Source organism: Pogona vitticeps, chromosome 1 (genome assembly GCF_051106095.1).
Source record: "Pogona vitticeps strain Pit_001003342236 chromosome 1, PviZW2.1, whole genome shotgun sequence".
In the NCBI taxonomy this organism is placed as follows: domain Eukaryota; kingdom Metazoa; phylum Chordata; class Lepidosauria; order Squamata; family Agamidae; genus Pogona; species Pogona vitticeps.
Genome location: NC_135783.1, coordinates 113,857,998 through 113,882,398, shown reverse-complemented (window position 1 = coordinate 113,882,398; position 24,401 = coordinate 113,857,998). Strand labels below are relative to the sequence as shown.

The window sequence follows — 24,401 nt, the reverse complement described above, 5'->3', positions numbered from 1 at the left end:
AGAGAGAGAGAGAGAGAGAGAGAGAGAGAGAGAGAGAGAGAGAGAGAGAGAGAGAGCCCATCTGAGGCGCATGCTCCACAGCTTTTGGCATGGGACTCTGACAAGGACCAAGTACAGTGCGGTCTAGCAGCAGCAGGAGCAGCAGCTGCTCGGGCCGGCACCAGCTCTCGCTTTCCCGGCGGCCGGCTGGCTGTGACGTCAGCGGAGGCCCTGCTCACCACCACCTCCCCGTCATCCCAACCCGGGCGGACTTGGCTCCCGGGGGAAGGCGGGGGCGGAGTCGGGAGCCGCCGGAGCCGCGCAGCGAAGGGGGCCGAGTCGGCATCATCGGCATCAGCTGGGGACGGACGGGGAGCTGCGGCGGCTGCGACGAAGGCAGGTAAACTGGGCACGGGTTGGCCTCCCTCCCTTCTCTCTACTGTGGCAAGTGGGTGGCCGGGCGGGCGATGCCCTCGTTTCCCCCAGCATTTCAGGGCTGCCTCCCTGGATTTCACCCGGAGTTGCTTTCTCTCCCTCCCTTCCTCCCTCCCTTCCTCCTTCCTTCCCCTGCCGGCCGGCCGGCCTCTGCGCGCTTCTCCCTCTCCCGTTGCGGCTTCGCCTTGCTTACTTTCCCAGGGTTTCTTCTGACCTCTTCTGTTTTCCCCCCCCTCCTGGTGGTGTCCGTGGTTGCAGGGACGGGGATGCTGTGAATTCTGTTTGGCTTTCTCCGAGGTGAACGATTCGGATCCACCGAGAGAGAGTTTCTTCCCCCTCTCTTTTAAACGACGTGGAAGTTTTGTTTTGAGAAGTTGTAGCCGCCCCATCCCTTCCGAGGACCGCTTCCATAAACGCTGACTCCATCAGTTTCCAAACGCACAAACCTTAGACTCAATTGCTCTTTCTAAATATTATAAATATATACAAGATTTATTCGTGTACACTCGGTACCCCCCCTTTTTATGTACCCAGTGAATAAGTTGAATTGGATCCATATTACTTAGAGTAGACCCACTGAAACTTACAGGTATCACCATAGTCAAGGCTTCTGTAAGGTCCTGTTGATCCAGTGTCTTGTGTTCGAAACAGGACTACAGCTGTATCCAGTCCAATGTATGTATATGCACGTGTTTATGTGCCATACCTAATGTTTTATGTGACAGGTACTCATTTTGTTATTCCTTCAGTGCATTTTGATCTATATCTCTGTGATGGAGCCCTTGTTGCAGGTCAATTACTGGCCTCTGCTTAGATGCAATAATTGCTCTTGGTAGGAAGTACTAGTGATTGGGAGTGGCTGAAGAACTTTTGACCTAAAAAAAAGTTGACACTTCCGGTTCTGGAAAAAAGTACTTCGCTCCTTTCAATTGGCCTACTTGAAGTGATCATATAGAAAGGAGAAAGTGATATTTTATATTCTGTTGTTTGCCCAGGAGGGAGTACAATGCTTTACTTTACTTGTGTAATGTGATTATAGGTTCATAATTTTAGATATTTGTAATGTGTGATTTTATTGTGTGTTCTAATGCAGATTTTTAGTTACTCTTATGCCTGGGGTGGAACAGCAATTAAATAAATAACAGCAATTATGAAGCAGATGCTTTTTTAGCCTTACAATTTGTGATAGTATCTGCTTCTCAAGAAGTTTATAACAATTGGAAAACAGAAAATGTTTTTAACCTAAGGAGACATGGTTCCACAAGACAATGCTTGTGCTGTGTTTCTTTCTGGCCAGTTGTTACCTTGCCTGCCTCCTTCATTAATTTAGCAGGTTGCTTGCTAATTAATTCAGAATCTGATGAGCCATTTGAAACATGATTCCCTCCTAGTGTTAACAAAGATGTTCCAGAGGTCTTACTGTTTTAATCAGAGAGAGTGAAGAATAAGGGAAGTGAATGGGAAATATTGTGGTTTTGTTGTGGGTAAAAAATGGACTTTATTTGTATTTATGACAGACTTCCTCAAAAGACTGAAGAGCAGATTGAGTACAGATAAGCATTTGCTGGATAGCTTTTTGTTCTTGTAGTTGAGGTGCACATTTCAGCTTACTGTATATAGCAGAAAAACTGTGTTTGCTACAATAAAAAGCATGAGACTTTTGATACTGTTTTCTTGCTCCAAAAAAGGGAGTTAAAAAAGCAGAGGTTTTCTTAGGGGATAATATGTTTATAAAATATAGGAAAGGGAACCAGAAAACTTCAGGCTGGTTAGCCGAACACCTATTCCAGAGAAGATGGTGGCAAGCCTCATCCAAGATAAAATCTTAAAACGCATAGAAGAACAAGCCTTGCTGAGTGAAAATCAGCATGGCTTCTGTAAGGGTAAGACTTGCCTCAAAACCTTTTAGAATTCTTTGAAAAAGTCAACAGGCTTTTGTTAGTCTAGCTGGATTTTCAGAAGGCATTTGACGTGGTCCCTTACCAAAGGCTGCTGAGAAAACTCCACAGCCAGGGGATAAGAGGGCAAGTCTTCTTCTGGATTGAGAATTGGTTGAGAACTACAAAATAGAGAGTAGGCGTCAATGGGCAATTTTCCCAATGGAGAGAGGTGAAGAGCGATGTGCCCCAGGGATCGGTCCTGGGACTGGTGCTTTTCAACCTCTTCATAAATGACCTGGAGACAGGGATAAGCAGTAAGGTGGCCAAGTTTGCAGATGCCACGAAACTTTTCCAGGTGGTGAAGACCAGAAGGGATTGTGAAGAGCTCCAGAAGGATCTCTCCAAACTGGGAGAATAGGTGGCAAAATGGCAAATGTGTTTCAGTATAAGAAAATGTAAAGTTTTGGGGCAGAAAATCAGCTGATGGGTTCTGAGCTATCCATGACGGATCAGGAAAGAGATCTTGGTATGCTGGTGGACAGTTCGATGAAAGTGTCAACCCAATGTGTGGCGGCAGTGAAGAAAGCCAATTCCATGCTAGGTATCATTAAAGAAGGGACTGAAAATAAAACAGCCAACATGATAATGTCACTGTACAAAACGCTGATAAGGCTGCACCTGGAGTATTGCGTATAGTTCTGCTTGATGCACCTCAAAAAAAGACATAGTAGAACTGGAAAAGGTGCAGAAGAGAGTGACTAAAATGATGACTGGGCTGGGGCACCTCCCTTATGAGGAAAGGCTACAGCATTTGGGGCTCTTTAGTCTAGAGAAAAGGTACCTGAGGGGGGACATGATTGAGATGTATGAAATTATGCAGGGGATGGATAAAGTGGATAGAGGGAACCTCTTTCCCCTCTCACATAATACCAGAACCAGGGGACATCCACTCAAATTGTGTGTTGGGGGAGTGAGAGCAGACAAAAGAAAATATTTCTTTACCCAGCGTGTTGTTCGTCTGTGGAACTCCTTGCCACAGGATGTGGTGATGGCATCTAGCCTAGATTGGACAGATTCTTGGAGGAAAAATCCATCACAGGTTACAAAGCCATGATGGGGATGTATAATCTCCAGGCTTAAAAGGAAGGGACCTCCAAATGCCAGATGTAGGGGAGTGATGTCAGTAGACAGATATCTAACTGTCTCATGTGCTCCCAGAGGCATCTGGTGGGGCTACTCTGAGATACAGGAAGCTGGACTAGATGGGCTCTTGGCCTGATCCAGCAGATGGCTCTTATGTTCTTATGTAAATGAGCGGAAAATAGCTTCAGACATTCTACAGGTGTGGGTGGTGCCACATAAAATGTGTGCCCTGGTTTCTGTTGCCTGACAGTTCCGCCAAATACCTGAAGTGAAGGCTTGAGCCTTTGTGCCAAGGGCAGATGTTCATAATCTATTTCCCTGTAGCAGGGTTGGGGAAACTCCCATATTCCCTCACATTGTCTGCTAGAAGTTGCAGTCTGACAACATTTCCAACCTGTGATGTGTGAGTTGAGGTCCCACACACAATAATTGGTGTCCTTGCTTCCTTTTTGGGAATCTGCAGCTCTTCTAGTGGCCCATGTTTGAAAGCATGGGAAGTTACTTTTAAACTTACTGTAATGACATGCCCATGTGATCCAGAATGGTAGGATGAACTAAGTAGGAGCTGGACTAATGGGTTCAAATTAGTAGAAACCATTTTTAAAAATTAAACGTTAACCATAAAATGAACTTCCCGATAGTGTTGTTTGGCAGTAGGCAGAACTACCTCAGGAGGTGGAGGACTCCTGTGTTTCAGTTTTTGAAACAAAGGCTGGGGTGGCCATCAGTTAGAAGTGCTGTAGATTATCTGCAACAGCAGGGCGTTGGACTCCATTACCCTTTACGTTCCTTCCATCTTTGCCGTTCAGAGATGCTCAGGAGCCCAGAGGTTGATGGCCTCAGCATGTTGTTAGGTACATTATTCTTAAAAGCGACTTTCTTAGCGCTGTTTATAAAGTTGCATTTGGTTCACAGCACACACATTGAATGTGGTAGGAGTTGGCAGAAAAACATGGTTGAGCAAACAAGACAGTCTTACCACAGGGATGTTCTAAAAACAACTCTTCTATAGTGAACGGACCTTAATATTTAGAAGTACAGTAGTTTTTGTTTGCAATGTTAATCATCAGAAGAGTCACAGTTCATGAGGAATGCAGATTCAAAAATGTGAGGGCTGAATTCTGTGTGATAAGCGTCCCAAAACATAATGAGCTGGAAGGTCATTTTGACTGCATCTCTATGACAACTGTATCTGTAACAGGGTGAGAACAAAAGATAATAGGAATTCAGAGGGGTCATTATGAGAGCTGAACTGTGCATATAACTTTAATTTGGATCGATACAGTAAGTAACAGTGGTAATTATCTGTGCATCTCATGACATTCCTGTTAGTGTATTGAATTTTTTTGAATTTGAATTCAATGTATTCCTTTAGCATGCAGGCCGTGACAAATTACTTAACGAAAACAACAAAACACAATTACAATACGTTATAGCAAAATCCGGTTTCTGTTCAGATTTGAAATTTAAAGATTTTAAATGTGTTATATGTATCTAAGCAGAACCATAAGTGTAGTGCCAAAGTATTGAGCAGAGCCATTTTTAATTTTAAATACAGTTTGATGGTCTGTGCTTTGGAAATCCAAACTTTCCTCTGTGCAGTTTACATTTGTGTGTCAAACTTGGGCAAAGCTGAGTTGCTCAAGCAGTGTTATTCAGATCAGATGTCCATCTTGATATGCTTTTTATAAACAGATAAATCTGTCCATGCAGTTTACAAGGCACCTTAGGTGCATAAAAACCTGCCTGAGACAATACTATTAGCCCAACTCTGACAGACTGCAGATCCCTTGGAATTCTGCCTAGCTTCTTTCTTCTTCCTACCTGAAAAATGTTGGAAACTGAACCTGGGACTTTATACATGCAAACGCTTGTGCTCTGCCACTGAGATTCAGCCCCCCTCCTCCAGTTGTCATAGAGATGCTGCCAAAATGACGTTACAGCTCATTATGCTTTGGGATGCTTATCACAGAGAATTCAACCTTCACATTTTGAATTTGCATTTTGCATGAATCGTGGCTCTTGGAAAAGCAGCATTGATGGGTAACATCACCAGTGGCCAGTGCTGTGAAATATTAAGGACTGTTTTCATTTCTTTTGCCTGTGCTTTCTTCCATGTTGCCCAACCTTTTTTTAAAAAATGAAACTGTGATGGATTCTGCCTATTGATCAGCTGTATATAGAAAACAAGTGACAGGTGATGTTGGGTAATCACAAAGCCCCTTGTGAAAAACTGTCTTAACTCCTTGGAGCCTGCCACTGTTTGTTTGACTTTATCCCAAAACTGTAACAACACACACCTGTAAGTGATAACTTCACAATAAATTTGTGTGCCAAAAGTTTCAGCCAGTCCATTGTTGTTCTGACACTAGGCAAAGTTTACTGAAAAAACAATGAAGAGTCTTGTGGCACCTTAAAACTTACCAGGCTTTGTTTGGTGTAAGCATCTCTGGCCTTCAGCCTCCAGAAATATGTGCCCAATAAATCTTGATCATCTTTAAGGTGACTCAAGACTCTAGTTAGTTCTGTAAGCAGACTAATGCATGGTCATACCTGGAGATATTTTTTCTATGTCTGTCTGTCTGTCTGTCTGTCTGTCTGTCTGTCTGTCTGTCTGTCTGTCTGTCTGTCTGTCTATCTATCTATCTATCTATCTATCTATCTATCTATCTATCTATCTATCTATCTATCTATCTATCTATCTATCTATCTATCTATCTATCTATCTATCTATCTATCTATCTATCTATCTATCTATCTATCTATCTATCTATCTATCTATTTTCTACCCCAGGTTTCTCTCAAAATGGGACCCAAGGTGGCTTACAAATGAGCTGCTGGATAGCTCAGTGGTTTAATGTCCTGACTGCCATAGGTCGGGAGTTCAATTTCCCACCATGCCTCCTTTTACAGGAGCTGGATTCAGTGATCCATAGGGTTCCTTCCATACTTCTGACACAAATGAAGATAATTTAACTTAAAAAAAGTGTTGCATTTCATGTGACAGCCTCACATCATCTTATTAATGGACTCCCTTCCCCCATAGTCCAGGATTCCCTATGCGTGCTCTGTAGATGGGACCTCATCAGGTTCTGAAATATCTGGTGTGTCTTCAGCATCCGTAATAAGCATACCTGCTGTTGAATGACCTGAGTGCTGCATGTGGCTCAAGGGCTTTCTTTCTAGAAAGTGGAATTGCTTTCATTCTTTGAGTTGGAAGCAAAGTAACTTAAACTATTACAAAGATAAACCTAGAGAATAAGCTCCTACTCAAGTAGGTGAAATATTGTGGACGAATGAACCTGTAGATTGTGAACTGGAAAATATTATTCAAAGCCTGGATGACATTAGTCTCCAGACTACATGGTATCTGTAGCTAGCTCCCACTGCAATAGGATGAAGGATTCCTCTGGAAAGTGAGGTAATTTCTTGAAGTCATTAAGTTATAAAATGACCCGTGAACCTGATCTGAAGTTCAGGAGAGTACAAAGGTTGTCAACTGAGTTAATGTGTTGTACTTGCAGCACAAGAAAGCTTAACAGGCAGGTGGAAAGTGAGATTCTGTCTCTTCAGTCTACTTTCAGTAACAGGTCTGCCAGAACTCCAAGTACATTATAAATTGTTGATGTGGGTTGTTTTAAAGTCCTCTAGATTTCATCTCTCTCCTGCCCCCTCTGTATCTAGGCATTTGCACATTATGTCAGTAATAAGAAATAAAATTCTGACCATAGAATAAGGAATAGAATGAGGAATAAGGAATAAGAAAAAGTGATGTCTTTTGGGGAAAGAAGAGCTATTTGAATACATACCCAGCTATTTCAGTTGGGTGGGGGAAAGTAGAGGTGGAAGGTTGCTTCTTTTAACATTTGCTACAGGAAGAGAGAAGTGATCACGTTATATTCTTCATATTCTTAAGAGGAGAAGCAAAATGAATTCAATCCTATTTTGTGAATACCTCAGTAGTGATGCCCAAGAACTGAGTAGGTTGTCTGAAGTGTTCTGTTATATTCTGAATGTTTTTATCATGTGAGTTTGTTGCTGAAAAACCATTTGGACTTTGTGAGGTATCTAAATACCAGAGTTGTGCAGATGTGTGTTTCTGGACTGTGACTCCAGGAATTCCCAAGGCAGTAGTTGCGAAATGCAAATCTGTGTAGCTCTTATGAATGATCAGTAGAGCACAGTAGGAGGAATTTACTTGTGCAAGTTCAACTTAGTATGTTGACTGTAAAGTTTCATTGAGTGAAGACAAAACTGTAATCTTGCCCCACCTTTAGAAATACTCAGGAGAGTCCAGTTTGCAGAAAGAAAACAAGTTATGTTTAATGGGAGAGGGATGAAGAGGTGAGGCAGTGTTGTTGGCTAGTAAAGGTCAGAAAGTCTTGTCAGGACTTCAGAAAACATGGTCCAGCATCTGAGTTACAAGTCAAACTGGAAAGGCAACTATAGCCATCTTCCTTTGGTGCACCAGTAATATTCAGACTCTATGTAGCAGACCTGATCCTACCATGAGACAGAGCAAAACCTTGGGCAGCAGGTCTGGCGTACCACGGGAAGACAGCAAATTGTTACCTATGTCAGTACTATTATTTTCTTTTCAAACCACCAGGAAAGTGGAGATTGGCATTGGTGGGACTTTTCCTCTGAAGAGCCAAAACAACTTAGCTGGCTTGTACAATGTGAACTTGTGAGAATGAGCACCATTTTCTGCTCCAGTTCAAGTAGCGGAACATATTGGTCCTAATATCTCAGATTTGAAGCTAAGATCAGCCGTGCAATGGAAGTCACTTAATGACTTCTTCCATTGAAGGTGTGTACTGGTAAGGTCCTTTGGCTTCTGATGCTGTCCTGTATCAGGATATATCCAGCGGCACTTGTCATTGTGCTGAATGAGGTCAGGTTCTTCTGATCTGAGCATGGAAACACCTGATACCAGGTAGCTGCAGTTTATTTACAGACTTGCCTGCTCTGTCCATTGGGACTTGGCGCTGTGACCAGGTTAGTCATAAGTGTTCCTATTTCTAATCAAAAGGTTTCAGGGCAGGGCTTGAATCAAAGCCTGCTACTTGCCTCTTGCTTGCTTTTCATGTTATTTGCTTAATCATGGAGGTATTTTGCCCTGGCTGGCAGCTGTGGTGGCCAAGCCCAGGCCTTGAGCCCTTCTGTGTCTTAAGAATGGTGGAGAAGATAGAATTTCACCATGAGAGTGAAAGAGAGGGCTTGCATCTGTTGTAGTTTTCCCTTTTCACGACCTCTTAAAAGTACTGGAGCTGATCCAGGTCATTGCTGCTGGGGGCTATCCTGCCATTACTAGCATGACAGTCCCCCAGAGGGACTAGTGAAATTGGAGAGGCACATTTAAGTCTTTCCCCATGATTTCTAACCCTCCTTATTCAACAGCTGACTGAAATCATTAATGGCTGCTGTGCTGCTAAACTTAAATGTGCCTCACCACCACCTCTGTTGGCCAGGATTTCTGGGAGTTGAAGTCCAAGAACATCTGGAGGCCCAAGGTTGGGGACCACTGATCTAGAGAATAGGAACAAGTGCAAACTTTGAGAGAGCTTATGAGTTTCTGTAGTGATGCTGGAGTAAAACTGGTCTTTCTCACTCAGTTTGTTCAGTTTGTTGACTTACTGGGACAAGGAAAACCTTGGGAACCATGGCTGTTTGGATGAGTAACAGTTCAGGGGCTGACACTGAAGCAATTTGGAAATGTTGCTGGGTTGATCTAGGGCTAGTACCAAGAAGGCTGTAGTGACAGGTCACAGGACATCTCAGTAGGTATTCAGCCATGCAAATTGTCCTGTGATGCATATGTCTTCTAAGTTAGTGTGAGCAAGTGAATAATTAATTAAAAGGCATGAAAAATGCTTCTTGAATGAACAGGTACTGTACTTTATAAATAGAATAATTGTTCTGTTTGCTTTCACATTACATCATTCTGGTATGTACCTTTTGAGTTGTTATGGTCAAAGTAAGCTGGGTGAAGAGCAAAACAAAATTGAACCATGACTGGTTTGAAGGAGATGCAGTGCTCTTGCAGCTTCTAAAAGGGACATAGTACATCTTAATTGTTTCTCTTCCTTCTCTGTCTATGCCGAGTAGCAAAAATTACCATAAAATACATTATTTATGAATCAAAGCATCTATATTAGGAACATGGGCTACACTTAATACATGGGAGCCAGTGTTCATTCTCGCGCCGTCAAAGAACAAAACTTCTCTGGGTCATGGATCAGATATTTCTTTGTGGTAGAACTGTGAACTAGGCAGAGATTTGGGTGGGAGAGAATATGCCTATTTGGACATCTTGTTTTATGGGAGTAAGAAGGCCTCAAATCCAGTGGTAGGAACCATGTGGTCTTTCAGATGTTGATGGTTTACAAATCCCATCATGCCAATGGTGAGAGGACTCAACAGCATTTGGAAGGCCACACTCTTTATTCTCACTCTGATCTCTTTTATTATTATTATTTCCCAGATTTTAGGCAAGAAGGTTAACTTTGTGCTGTATTGCAACATACCGTATTTTTCCGTTTATAAGACGACCCAGTGTATAAGATGACCCAGCCCCTTTTCTAAACCCAAATTAGAAAAGGCTGGGATCAAAGGGTTCCCTTTTTGCTGAGCCCTGTTCCTTCGCAAACGGTAGCGGTAAAGAGCTGCCTTCAGTGTATAAAATGACCCTCAGTTGTTTCTCAAATTATTTAAGGAAAAAGTGCCCTTTTTTACACGGAAAAATACGGTATGCTTAACAGTTAAATTGGTGGAACTTAATATGCATGTATCAATGATTAATGTGTGCACTTCTATACAGAGGCTGGCATGTGTTGGAACTTTTGCCTGGCAACCTGCTGTAGTGCTGCCACCAGTCTTACTTCTTGACAAGCGTCATTTGTCTTGTACTGACATTTCAGCACTTTATGCTGTGTTAGCTTTCTTAAAACATTTGGTTGGAACACTGTGTTTTTGAAAAGTGATCTGCAGAACTAAATCACCAAGTGGGTGTGACTCATCTCTTTTCCTTTCCTTGGTGGCACTTTGACTTAATTTTAAAATGGAAAACCTTTGATCTTGAACATCACTTGTGTGCACACATGTCTGTACGTGTGCACACACACACACATTATTGTAAAGGTATTCATTTGCCTACTCCTGCATAGAGTGATTTCCTGAAATGCACATTGTTCATCTCTTGTCATAAGCTCTTTTTCCCTCTCCACCAGAGATGACTGAAAGCAAATATTTTGCTTTATGAGTGAAGTTATCCCTCCTAATGTACAAAGCCAGTCAGAGTGGATTACAGAAACTTTGATTTAGGGCAGGACTTGTTAACCTTTTGCCTACCAGTTGTTTTGGACTTCAACTCCCAGAAATCCCAGCCAGTGTGACTAATGCTAAAGGAATTTATGAATTGAAGTCCACAGTAGCTGGTGGACCAGAAGGTTTAGGGGTCTGCCTTGCTGTGTACCACCACTGCCCAAGAGCTAAAAAGTTGGATTTTGTTGCTCTCAACTGTTAGGGTTTATGTTTTATAAAAGCCATTTGCTGGGTGTATTCTGTAAGAAGCAACAGTGTTTGTTATTGAATTGTGCCTGGTTGTGCCAGGAAAGTGGAGTGTACAGGTGATATATTGCAAGTGTCCCTGCAGAGTATAATTGATTTCTGCCTCCTAAGGTTCTCTCAGTCATATCTGGGCAATATCCAGGATGGATGGCGGGTGGGTTTTGCAAGCACTTCACCCTATTTTGTAGTGATTGATCAGGAAATGACCACCATTCACTTATATGGGAGTACATAAGGGAGAAGGGAGTTCAGGGCAAGTGTGTAGCACCTTCTCAGCGTGCCCCAGACTGTACCCTGGTCACTTTCACCTTTGAACTTATTGAAAGCTATTCAGGGAAGAGGATGCTGCTCCCTATTGGAAGCTCCCTATTGGAAGCTGAGCTGTTCTCTAAACAAAGGTGTGAATTGTGTTTTCAAGCAGCAGGGCACATGTTTTAAGGAAGACTGTTTTTGTAGGAAAAGGTCAGCCAGGGTGAGGAAGGCAGTTAACGTGAGACAGGATTGTGTGAGCAGTGTTATCTGGGGGGAGTTGTGCTTTTGCTGAGAAACTTTCTGCTTACTTTTCTCTTCCAGTCTCCCCTGTCTCCTTGAAATCTCTTCTCAGCCTTTCCTACTCATCTCTAATGTAAACTGAAACAGAAGTGCAGTTTCAAATGAGAAACTCCAGAGGGCTTGTCAGGCTTTTAGTTTTTGTGATCTTGCTCTTGCAGAAAAAATAATTAAACCAAAAGGTGAATTTTGTTAAACAAAAAAGTGTGGCAGGTTCTGTCTGACCTCTGCTTTTGTAAATTGCAGCCACCTTCTTCAGCTGCAGTCTGTGGAAGCTTCTGTCTAATAAAACTTGTTAGCTTTTGAGGTGCCCAAGACTTTCTGTGGATTGGCTACAATAGGACTAACAAATGCCTTCTGGCATTTTCTAAAAGGTGTTACACAGGACGACGTTTTTGTTTGTGGCTTCTTTCCGCTCCCTTTTGTGTGAAATGAAACTTTTCTCTCTCTGAAATAGTACATTGAAATTGCAATACAGTAAGTGTGCTCATTTCATTATTAAATGCTTGGACTAGACGCTGAAGTAAAAAAAAAATCTGTGCATGTAGCTGAGAGAAAATGCTGGTTGTAGAAAGTTATGCTACTTTTAGTTTAATGTGAGTTGAGTTGAAATAAAGGGACACAGGTTAGGTGGAAAAATAAATCCAAATAATAGCATAAAGGTTCCCAGTGTGGTGTAGTGGAGAGAATGACAGACTAGGACTCTGGGGAACACTTGGCCATGGAAATTCACTGGGATGTGTGTGTGGAACTAGTAAAACCACTCCTTAAATATCTCACTTACCTTGAAAAACCCTATTAGGGACGCCATAAGTTGGTTCTGACTTGATAGCACAGAATATGCAGACACACAATAGTACTGTATAATGAAGCAATAATATAAAGCATTGCACCAAAAATTAGTATTTGAAGAAATCCATACTCTATACATTTATCCCTGGAGTGGTTAGGAGCCATTATTGTTAGTGGTTTTCTCTTATCCTTATCTTAGAAGTACAGTAACTTAGAATTCTGTGTCAAATAGGCCAGATGTTGCTACTTGTGTTACTTATGTAGATGCTGCAATTTACATGATTTCTACTTTTTTTTTTGCATGCCTTGTTTATCATCTGCTAATCATGAAAAGGAGGGGTGAGGAGCTAGACAGTCCCTGACCGCTGGAATGCTTATTCAGGGAAAAGAACATCCTTTTGGCTTTTAATGTTTTGTTCAGCTTTGGTCACAGACCTTGAAGTGTGTTCTTGCAACCATGAAAGGTTAAAGTCTATTTTTGTTGCTTTTTAAATATAAACTTGCTTATGAGATGTTTCATCAAAATGTTATTCAATAATTAATAAAAAACATCCAATTTATAAATGTTGTGTCTTGGTTTTAAAGGCGGCTTGACTTTGTGGCCAGAACCACATTTTCTTTTTTCTGTGGATGCGTACTCATTTTGACTCCTATTAACTTCTTTTTTACCTAATCCAGCATCTAAAAATATCTCCACATATGCAGGAGTCATCCATAATAGAGACAATTCAGAGTTTGTAGTTGGATTTTATAATTTACAAAATGGAGGGTCAAAGTTGTCCAGCTTCATTACTTACATGTGCCCAGGAGTTACTCTGGGTAAATTCTGTCCATCCATCCACACACACACACACACACACACACACACACACACACACACACACACACACAAAGAGCCATATAGAGATGGTTACTTTTGCGAACCTTGGAAAGATGGAAGGCTGAGTCTGCCGTGAGCTGGCCACCTGAATCCATTAGGATTGAATAGGATTGAATTCAGGTAGTGAGCAGAGGCTTGATTGACTACAGTATAGTGGTGCCTTGACTTACGAACGCCTTGACCTACGAACATTTTGAGTTACGAACAGCTCCGTTCGCAAAACTTTGCTTTGACTTGCGAACGGAGCTTTGACTTACGAACAAAAAAATGCAGGAAAAGCTGGAAATGGACTTTGGACTGCCTGGTACCGTAATTTTAAAATGTAAAAATTGGTTTAAAAGGTGCTTGGTTTGGTTTAAAGCTGCTTGACCTTAAAGGTGTTCTGTTTAAAATGTGTGCGTTCCCTTCCTCCTTTCCTGCCCTTTTTTTAACCTAAGTTCATTTTAGGTTAAAAGAAGAAAAATTCTTCCTCTAGTGGTAGAGAACGGATTAACCAGTTTTGCATTAGTTCCCATAGGAACTAATGCTTTGATTTACAAACTGTGCCTTGACATAAGAACAAAAAACAGCCAGAACAGATTAATTGGGTTTCAGTGCATTCCTATGGGAAATGTTGCTTTGACTTACGAACCTTTTGACTTACAAACAACTTCTGGGACGGATTAAGTTCGTAAGTCAAGGCACCACTGTACTGCAGTTTAATCACTGTGCTATGGGGCTTGCTACATCATGTCCTTCAGTGAAGACTTCATCTGAATGTCTGCAGATCTCCCTCCCTCCAGCAGTAGTCCAAAATTGCTGGACGGCTTTACTTAGAAAGACTTTTTTAGACCTATTAGTATATATGTCCACATTCATCTGGCTAGAAGATATTATTATAAACAGTCCTCCATGGTTAGCTGTACACTGGTGGTAGACGCACAGGTTGTTTTCATATTAGAAGGCTCGCTGTAGTGTTAGGAAGATATTATGTCTTGAAGTATCAATCAAGACTTGGCAGGAAATTATCTTGTTTTGAAGTGGCAATTGAAGGGGTGTTGCTCATCAGCTGAATGCTTAGTGACTACATTTTGGGGAAAAGAGCTACCAGGGGAACTGTGGTGTTTATGATAGTGTTTTCTCGGGGAGGTGTCATGTTGAAATTGTCCATCATTTTCAGTCCAGCTTACATGAAGGATGATCATTGTACGAAAACATTGTGCAACAAAACACAAGCGCTTTATGTAGGGACTTTTTCAAAAGTCAGATTTGAATGAGAATTAATGACATATGTACAGTGCTTGGACAACTTTCCCCAGTGTGGTGTCCTCCAGATGTAGCCAACACAATGTCCATCCTGCCTCGTATGACCAGTGACCATACTGGCAGGACATAATGGAAGCTGAGGGCCAGCACTTCTGGAAGGACACCAATTTGAGGAAGGCTGCAGTGAGATGTTTGAAGTGGTTCACATACATTATCTCAATAACTTTTATAAGAATCCTGTATGGTAAGCTAAGGTTGTTGTCTCTGTATTACAGGAGTCTTGGAACTTCCAGGACTGACTTAAGGCCATTTAGGGAGTTCAGAGATGTTTTGCTTCACAGCTTAAACTACTATACTGTATTATCCTTGCTCTCTTACTTAAATGATTCTATAAACATATAGTAATTAGCATGGAATTCTGCATGTATGTTGCCCAACCTGCTGATTTAATCTGAACTAGTTGTTGTGCACTGGGTTTTGTAGCATGGAAAATTTCTGCAGTCATATCCTGCAGTACCATGATAATTGAACGACACAGTAAACTTGAATTTGTGCATCTGACTGACGATTAATTTCTCTCCTTCACAAGAGAACTGAAAGACCTCTTTGTACTTCTGTTTATAAGCAAACTGGCCGTAAAATAACTTCCCAAAGCCAAATTCAAAATATTGATACAGTTGTGCATCCACAAGAATGACTGGAATCATGTTGGTTATTGTAGTAAGTTGCACTGGAGTAGACCCATTGAGTCAGTGGGAATTTGGTGAGTTAACTCCTCCTTACGTTCTGTTGATGCAAATGGGCTTACTTTAGTGATGACTGACTTTAGTGTGGTAAGTCTCAGCTAGACTAGTTTTCTATAACATTGCCTGTACTGTATCTACATATTCCTCTTTTTTTGTATAACTTGATATTACTGAACTTTATTTTTGGGCAAGCATTTTATTTTAAGAGCTTTTAAGATTAGCCTGGCTAAATGTTGGAAGTCAGGAATTATGGTTGAGTTGACTTGTTCCGGTGTTGTATGCATTCAATCAAAAAGAAGAAATTTTTATATCAATTATTTAAGGAGTAATTAACAGAACATTGTTTGTATCTCTACAGAAGTAAGCCGCCATGTTCATTAAGGTTTTCAGGTTAGCATCAATAGAACTGCAGCCTAGTTCTGCTAATATGTCTGCTGTGTATGGATCTTTGCCAGCAGGCATTTTATAACTCATCTAGCTCTTCATTTCCTATCTTCAGCCAGTCAAGTTCAGTTAGTACTCTGTTGCCTCTTCAGGGCCTCAAAAGCAGAAAGGCTATACTTCAGTGTAGTGCATTTTTAATGAAACTAGGAAGAGAGTTGCCGGGTGGGGGAGCGGACCTTAGGGAGGAATAAAAACAGGAAGCTCTTTTCGTCCATCTGCTGTAAATCAATGGGAATTTATTTTGTGTGATAAACATGCATTTTCTGTAGTGATACCAAGTGGGCTTCAGTATTATTTCAGTGATGGAAAATGGTTTGGGTTCTTGGATACTATTTATGGGAGGATAGTGGTATATGAAAGGAAGAAAACTATGCAGGAACTTCCTTGTTTGCTTTGGCACAACTGATCTGAGGACAGATCTGACTTTTGCGGCATAATAGATTTGAATTGTACACAAGACTGATGGTGTTTATGACTTGTACTGGGGGGAAAGTCCTTTGATGCAGAAAAGAGAATCCAGCTGTAATAGCCGGTGAAAACCTGTGCCCAAATCATAATCACTAAAGTGGAGATGTTGATACACAATAATAATGGTAATTTTTTTCTGTTTTACAATAAAAATACTCATTAATAACAATAGAAACAGTAATGTAAATAAAGTAAAAATAGTTCTTAACAGGTAAGTTGTTAATAACATAAAATCCTTGTTCATAATAAGGACAGTAATGAAAAGCAAACATTCATGTGGCACATTGAGGGGTTCGGAGCACATCACATGCTTTGTCCAGTTGCCATGTTTATAGTCACTCTGGAAGAAAAGTCTGTTATCAGTCACTTAGTCTGTGAGGTTTAATCCTTTATAGTGGCTTGTTATGGCAGTTCTTACCCCATCTTTCTGTAATGTGTGCTGTGGGAGTTTTAAAATTAGTATCACTTCTAAATGAACAGTCTGTGTATCTGAGATGTGTCTAATTGTGCTGGATTTTTTTTCTCTCTCCATGCAAAGAGTTGCGAGGATGAATTGCCTATTAGCTGGCCTTGGCCTAGTTTTCTGCACAGGGTGAATCCAGGGCTAGCAATAGACAAACTAATATTTTGCTCCCTGAAAGGAAGACTGATCCGAGTAAGACCAACCAAAGTTGGCATTTATGGATAATGTCACAAGTAGTGTGCTCATTTTTTCTGAAAATGTTACGTCCGTCACATCTTTTGCTGAATAATTGTATGCATTTGAATACTTACCAGCTGTTCTGGACTATTGGAGGAGTCAGAAAACTAAATAATCTCCCTCCAAAGCCACACAATGTATCTGGCAGCTTTTTGGATTATGAATAACTGCTTCCCTACAAGCGGGCTTTGGGTTTATGTTATTTGAACAGTTGTCAGACACGGCAAACTCGGATTTTTCAAAAGGTGTTAGGCAGGAAGAAAGTTGCCTTGCACATATTCAAGCCGTCTGGCACACCTAGAGTAGCTCTTTGGATCTTGATGGTTGTTCTTATGTGGTATGCTAATGTATGTTGATGCATCAATAGGCTCATTTGTATACTCCCTGAGAGGGAACGGTTTGTTCTTTTCGTACAAAGGCAGCATTGAGAAAATGCTTGTGTAATTTAAAAATTAAACATTGTACTTCTTAATGGGCGTGTAATTAAAAAAAACAAACACTACTACTTTTTGACAAACTTCATTAAAAATAATTTATTCACTGCGACATTTGTGTTGATTCTCATTTAAGATGTGTAAAACAATGGTGGTTTAGTTATTGAGGTGTTTATGTAATTATGTTATACTTTTGTTTGTGTTTGGGTATATATATTATTTAAATTCACTTTCCTCCACTAAACTGAGGAAACATGAATGGTTCTCATCCTTTTTGTTTACTCCCCAAAGCAATCCTCTTAAGGCAGGTCAGGCTGGGAGTGAGTGATTGGCCTAAGGTCGCTCATCACCCAAGTTTCATCCTCAAGGGAGGCTTGAACTGAAATCTCCCAAGTGTCAAGCCAGCACCCTAGCTGCCACAGCAGACTAAAACCGTACAACACCCCCCCCCCAATGGAACAATATATTTACTGAATAGCCTGAATATGTTTGTTGCAAACTATCTTCCCTTCTACCAAATCATTCTAGTTGCCTCATTCCTCAGCCTACATACTGGAGGACTAACTCAGAATGGCAGAAATCTGTAACTCCTTAAATAAGGAGTTTTCACTCTTAAATGGTAAACTAAATGCATTCTGATTTCAACAACTAACAAAAAGCCTCCTCACACCCTCGGACTCTTGATATAATCCAAATGAAAAAGGGCTTTGGAATTATTCCTTCACTGTTTTTTTATGTAGAAAAATTTACAGCTACTTGCCAGACTGTTGTTTGACCACAACTCTCTTGATTGGGTGCAGGGGGATTAGGGATTTACATACACAAAGTAAATATGAATCCACTGTGATCAGCTGAACATTGGTCAAAATCCTGTTGCTTAGCACAGTAAATTGCACTTAGGTAGGCCCATTGACTCAATGAGGATATAGTGAGCTAACTGCTCCATAAGTTCCATTGATTCAAATGGGCCTACTCTGTGACTTATTTTAGCATATTAAGTTGCTATTGCATATGCTCTCTTTTGCCCTCCTTGTCTATCCAGCTGCACTTAAAAGGCAGCAAAATATTATTGAACACAAACATGAACTCATTTCTTGTTGAGAGAGGAAAGTGATAACACTCAAGGCTATGGAGGAGACAGAATACCTGAAATTGGACTATAGAATTTTCTTGGTAGGCAGCCGGGCCTTTCATTGAACCCTGTTGTAGGAGGCTTATGTGTTCCATCTGCTCTGTGTGTTCTATGTAAATATGCAGTACAAGTAATTTATTGAATGTACTGTACTTACTGATCAGGAATTCAAAAATGTGGATTATCTTGATCTTCAGTGACACATACACTTGATGATACCATGGTGCCTCGCAAGATGATGTTAATTCGTTCTGCGAAAAATGTCGTCTTGTGAAAACATTGTGTTGTGAAACGCGGTTCCCCATTGGAACGCATTGAAATCTAATTAATGCGTTCCAATGGGAAAATCATCGTCTTGCGAAAATTGCCAATAGAAAACATTGTCTTGCGAAGCTCAACAGTGATCGCAAAAAACAATCGTCTTGCAGATTAATCGTCCCGCGAGGCAATCGTCTTGTGAGGCACCACTGTATTTTCTAATTCCTTCATTGTTGCCCTTCTGAGTCTCAGTCTTTGATTTCTTGGCTACAGTCTCCATTTGGATTGATGATTGAACCAAATATACAAAATAATATAATCTTAGAATAATAATCGTAGAATTACAGAACTGGAAGAGATCATATGGATCATCGAGTCCAGCCTCTGTCAAGGAGCCACAGTGGGAAATAAAATTTGCAACCTCTGCCTCCGCAGGTAGGTAGGTACCTAAACCAATGAGCTATCCAGCAGTTCACTACAGTATTTCAATTTCTTCATTGTCAATATTAAAGATGTGTAGTTCTTCTGTAGTCATGATTTTTGTCTTAATGTTGCAGTCTTGCTTTGACATTTTCTTCTTTCACTTCCACTAAAAGTAATTTCAAGTTATTGCTGCTTTCTGCCAGTAAAATAGTGTCATCTGCATATTTTAAATTATTGATGTTTCTTCCACCGATTTCCACTCGTTCTTCATCTGACTCTAGTTCAGCTTTTCATATGATATGTCCTGTATATGGAATGAACAGACAGGGAGATAAAACACACTGTTATCTGATTCCTTTGCCTATAGCAAACCATTATGTTTCCCCAAATTCTCTTCTAACAGTAGATTCATGTCCGCAATACAGGTTGTGCATCAGAACAATTTGAGGCACAATCATTTCTTTCAGAATAACCTATAGCTTCTCATGATTCACACAGCCAAAGTCTTTGCTGTGGTCTATAAAGCATAGACTGATCTTCTATCATTCTTTGGCGCGCTCTAGAAGCCAGCAGATATTTGCAATATGATCTTGAGTGGCACTTCGATATCATATTTTTTCAACATCTTGGAAGAGTGTGTTCCAGAAAGTTTGTCTGTCCTTGCTGATGGAGCCCCTAATAACTATTGGATGAATACAGTTGACAAATGATAATTGTAAGATGTATATGAATTAAAAGTATGTCTCTTACCTCTTGGTGTATATTCCAGGAAAGGGTGTGCTCATATAGAAGCATTTTGAGTCACAGTGAAGAGTTGGTAGAAGCACCAGAATCATTTTAATGGTGTGTGTCATCACTGCAAAATCATCAAGTGATATCTGCTTATTAATGTTAATAGGCTTGTTTTGGTTTGGTTTGTGAGGCTTCAATGTTCTTAACTAACACAGAAATGTTTAGTTATCACAGACACATTGCAGGATGTGACTCATCTTCCTAGAATGTCAGGTAGAGAATGACAGTGTATTGTCAGAGTAGCAGTAAATACAGGTTCCCCAGCAAATGTCAAAAGATGGCCATCAGAAGGTGGCAAATCTCACATTTCAGTTTTGGGTGGTTTGTTTCCTCCTCTTTGAACTCTAAGAATGAAAGAACATGCAAAAAGTCACCAAATGCACAAGAATTGGCAAGTTTTCACATCTGGGGCTAGATTGAAATTTTGTATATGATGGTAAGAAAGTACAGTGGTGCCTTGCTTAACGATTTTAATTGGTTCCAAAAAATTCGTTGCTATGGGAAAACATCGCTAAGCGAAACGCAATTTCCCATTGAAATGCATTGAAAACCGGATAATCCGTTCCAATGGGAACGGATTGCCGTCCTTGAGCGAAAATTGCCATAGGAAACATCGCTAAGCGAAACACGGTTCCCCAATTGAAATCCATTGAAACCTATTCAATGCATCTCAATGGGGAAAAAAATTACAACAAATTTAAAAAGAGTCGGAACAAAGTCAAATTAGTTTAACAAAGGGTTTATTAAGTGCACTTATGATTTCAAGCATTCTAAACATTTTTAAACATTTTAAAACATATAAAAAACAGCCAACATGAGGCTGTCAAAACCATCGTTAAGCGAAACAGGGGGACCCAAACTGTCATCGCTATGCGAAGCATGGTCCCAAACATCGCTATGCGAAAATCGGCCACAGGGAACATCGTTAAACAGAGCGCAAGATCACTCCGAAAAAGTCATTGCTAAGCGAATTTGTCGTTAAACGAAGCGCTCATTAAGCGAGGCACCACTGTACTGTGATTGTTCACAGAAACCTTGAAGATGTGTAGGAAGTTTGAAGTAAGTATGTCGCCTGTCCCCTCGCCTGTTGTTTTCACCATTTTGTACAAGATTTTGAATATATAGCATTTGTGACATTAGTATACTGGGGAAAGCCAATATCTGTATTTAGGGATACTGATCTTGCCACCAAACAACAGACCAGGGTTTAGGGCTGTGGTTTCCTGCACTCACTTCTGTAGAAGATCTCTAACTGCCTAATAAGATTGCCTTTGTCTAGAGTTAAAACCTGGTCAAACTCGCTGTCGTTTTTATCGTCTTCTTGGATGCAATCATGCTGCCATCATTTTTATCCTTCAACTTAACCTTGATAGGTTTACCTGTACAAAATTGCTTGATTGTGAGCCTGTGTCCGTGCCCATCTAACAAAGGAGAACTGCTTGTGGACAAACCTTTTAAAAAGTATGCATAATGAAATGTTTTCAGAAGGACTTCACAACTCTCATCAAGAGCTATAGATTAATCTTGACAAATGGGTTTGGTATGTCAGAGTGGATGAAAAAGCGAATCTCTGCATGTCACTGATGGAAGGATAATAATTCCAGGATTTTAGGTGTTTTGAAGGAATTTTATTGGAAGTGTAAGTGAAATCATGTAACTTGTACTGGTGAATTGCCACAAATGAATGAAGTGTTTCTGGCTGTACAAACCTCTCATATGATGGGCACAAATGCTGCAGTGACTGGCAGTCATTGATCTAATTATGTTGTGAAGATAGGTTTTAGAACCATTTTTTTCCTCCTGGGGAGTTGAAATAGTGATTGAATGGGTTGTCCTGATACGGAAAGCAGTAGAATAATTGGAAATAGTTACATGACCATGTTTATTTTCTTTTAAAGCAATCTGCTTTCCATTTTGTTGTAGCTGCACTTTGAATACATGCTGTTGACTATCAGCATTAGACTAAGGGATAAATCTACATTTATTCAAATACAGTCACGTCATCTTCTTCTGGTTGCTACACAATGGTGGAGGGCGAGGTTTCACTTAACTAGGGCTTATTTTTTGGGGGTAGGGCTTATATTATGAGCATCCTGAAAACTCATACTAGGGTTTATTTTCAAGTTAGGTCTTATTTTCGGGGAAACATGGTAGTAGTGGCTGGTTTATGCAGCTCAGCTACAGAGCATGCAATTGGCATTTGGCAGGGATTATTGCTACTTCTTGCAATCATTCTCTTCACTGCTTTATATTGTTCTCTTGCATATCCTATCAGGTGATGAAGATATGTGAGTGTTGCAGAAAAATGTCTGGCATGGAATGGAATGCAGGTATAGTTGAGTTAGCCAGAGTCGTACTATGGCTGCCACATGTAGGTCTGTTAAAGCTGTCTGGCATGATAGCAGGCAACTCGTTTCAGTATTATTTTCTTTTCTCAGTTTCCTACTACCAATAGGAAATTTCTCCTATTTCCTTAAAAATGAGTGAGTGTGTTTAGCCTGGAGAGGAGAAGGCTAAGAGGTGGTATGATAGCTGTCCTCAAATATTTGAAGAGCTGTCATCAGGAAGATGGAGGAAGTTTGTTTTCTGTAGCTCCAGAAGATAGGGCCTGGAATAATCTATTCACATTATGAGAAAGGGTTTTTTGCCTAAACATTGGGAAAAACCTCTTGACATTTAGAGCAGTTTGCCAGTGGAATGGGTCTGTCTTAGAAAGAGGTGGACTCTCTTTCACTGACTGTTTCAAAACATAGGTTAGAAGGACTCCTGCCAGGGAAGCTTTGGGCTTTTACTTAGTGGCCCTTGATTTTGTTCCAGCTCTGTAGTTATATGGTTCCTGGATATTTTGCCTTTTCTATCATGAATTTCACTTCTCCCTTTTAGCTGGTTGCTACCATTTTCCTTTTTGTGTTCTGAACAAAATATGTCCTAAAAGAGGTGGGCAAATAGTTCTAATACCTACTTTTTGATTTGACTCAGCCTTGTCATCTGTGTTCAGTGCCGGTGTTTAGTTCTTAAGTGTGTGTAGAATTAAAATGGAGGAAGAATGGATTTCCCTTACATCCAGATATTTTAATTTAGATCAGGTTACCTCATGTCAGTGATCAGGGTCTTGTAGGGATGTCTGGTTTGGTTCCAAGGGTATCTTTTCTGTGCTTCTCTTAACCCTGCCATCATATTGGTCTCCTAGGAATTCAGCGTAACATTATGTAAGAACCTTTGTGCATTTGGTTTGGTAATGTTTTGAACATGAACGGCGGGGAAGCATGAGGCTCTGTGGGAAAACATGATCCTCTGTTCTTACCTGTAGTTCTAAACATCATTATCCTAAAATATACCAAGCCATTTAACAAACATGTTCTTAATTGTATGGGTGGCTGAGTGATGCAAACTCTTTCCTGTAAGCAGCTCCCTGAAGGCCACTGCATGGAAACTCCTGTGAAGTACTCCAGTGTTGTAAACTTTCTCATTTCTTTATTGTTCTAATAGTGATTTCCACGCGGCAATTAAGTCTGCTGCTGCAAAAACAATGAAGCATCGTTATGGTATCTTAAAGACTAAGAGGGTTTATCTGGGATAGGTGTCTGTGGAGTGTAGCACATTTCTTCATAGGTATACTGTATACTGTAGTAGAATGTAGCTTCAGTACTGTGGCGATCCCCTCTGAAGCCCCTATTCCCTCAGGTCTTCACAAGGTTCTCGCTCTTCTTCTTTCTTCGCTGCCATCAGGTATTACTGCTTTAATACCATTCAATCAAGGAGACACGTGTGCTTTTAAAACTTTGTGCTTTTAAAACTTAAGTTATTTATTAGATCAGGGAAGTTCATATAGGATTATTACTCAATAGATAAATCGCAGGTTACTAATCACTGGTACCTACGTCAATCCTACTTTAACTTTAAAACTCTATCAACCCTCTGTTCCATTCAGTGTTCTTACAGGCCTCTAACACTGTCTCTCACTCACAGAATCTCTCTTCATACTCCACACACCAGCCTTTATATCCAACCCCTCCCCCCTTGGCTCCGCCTTCCATCCACTCATTGGCTCCTACTCCACTGTTCAGCTGTGACAGACAGGTGAGGGCAGGGCTGTTCGCTACAAGTACGTCTTCTGTAAAAATCTTTGCAGGCTGCACTCAGTGTCTCTGGAACACTGGGCTATTCTTTGTGGAATGTTATGCCAAATAAATCTTCAGGATGGAATGAGGCATGTCTCCCCATAACAATGTTGCGAGTGTGGATTTAGCTCATGTAGCTGTATTAATGCATTTAAGGTGAAGTGTGTATTTGTGAGTTGCATAGATCACAGGACTTTGAAAATGCTCCATTTCTGTTCTGTTTCCCCAACATAGTCACTTTTTTGGTCTAAGCCAAGCCAGTTTGTGCCATCTGTTTGACATTATATATACAATGGCAGCATTTCTCTCATGCCCCAGAGAGGCCACAAGGGGACTGCTTTCAGCCATCACACCTCAGTTTTTCTTTTAAATTTGAGATTTGGGTGCGAGGCCTCTGAGGGGCTGTGTTTG

The 24,401-nt window shown here is 40.7% G+C and overlaps 1 protein-coding gene across 10 annotated transcripts in view; it reads left to right on the top strand.

The window, feature by feature from the left end:
* Positions 1–242: 242 nt before the first annotated feature.
* Positions 243–24,401, top strand: part of MYO6 (myosin VI) — a 136,503-nt gene continuing 112,344 nt past the window's right edge. For 7 of the 10 annotated variants that reach the window (XM_020785828.3, XM_020785827.3, XM_020785826.3 and 4 more), the window contains exon 1: positions 243–379. The gene's annotated coding sequence lies outside the window, so the exon portion shown is untranslated. The remainder of the gene's footprint in view (positions 380–24,401) is intronic. The other 3 variants (XM_078385625.1, XM_020785824.3, XM_078385630.1) reach the window with 1 other exon arrangement.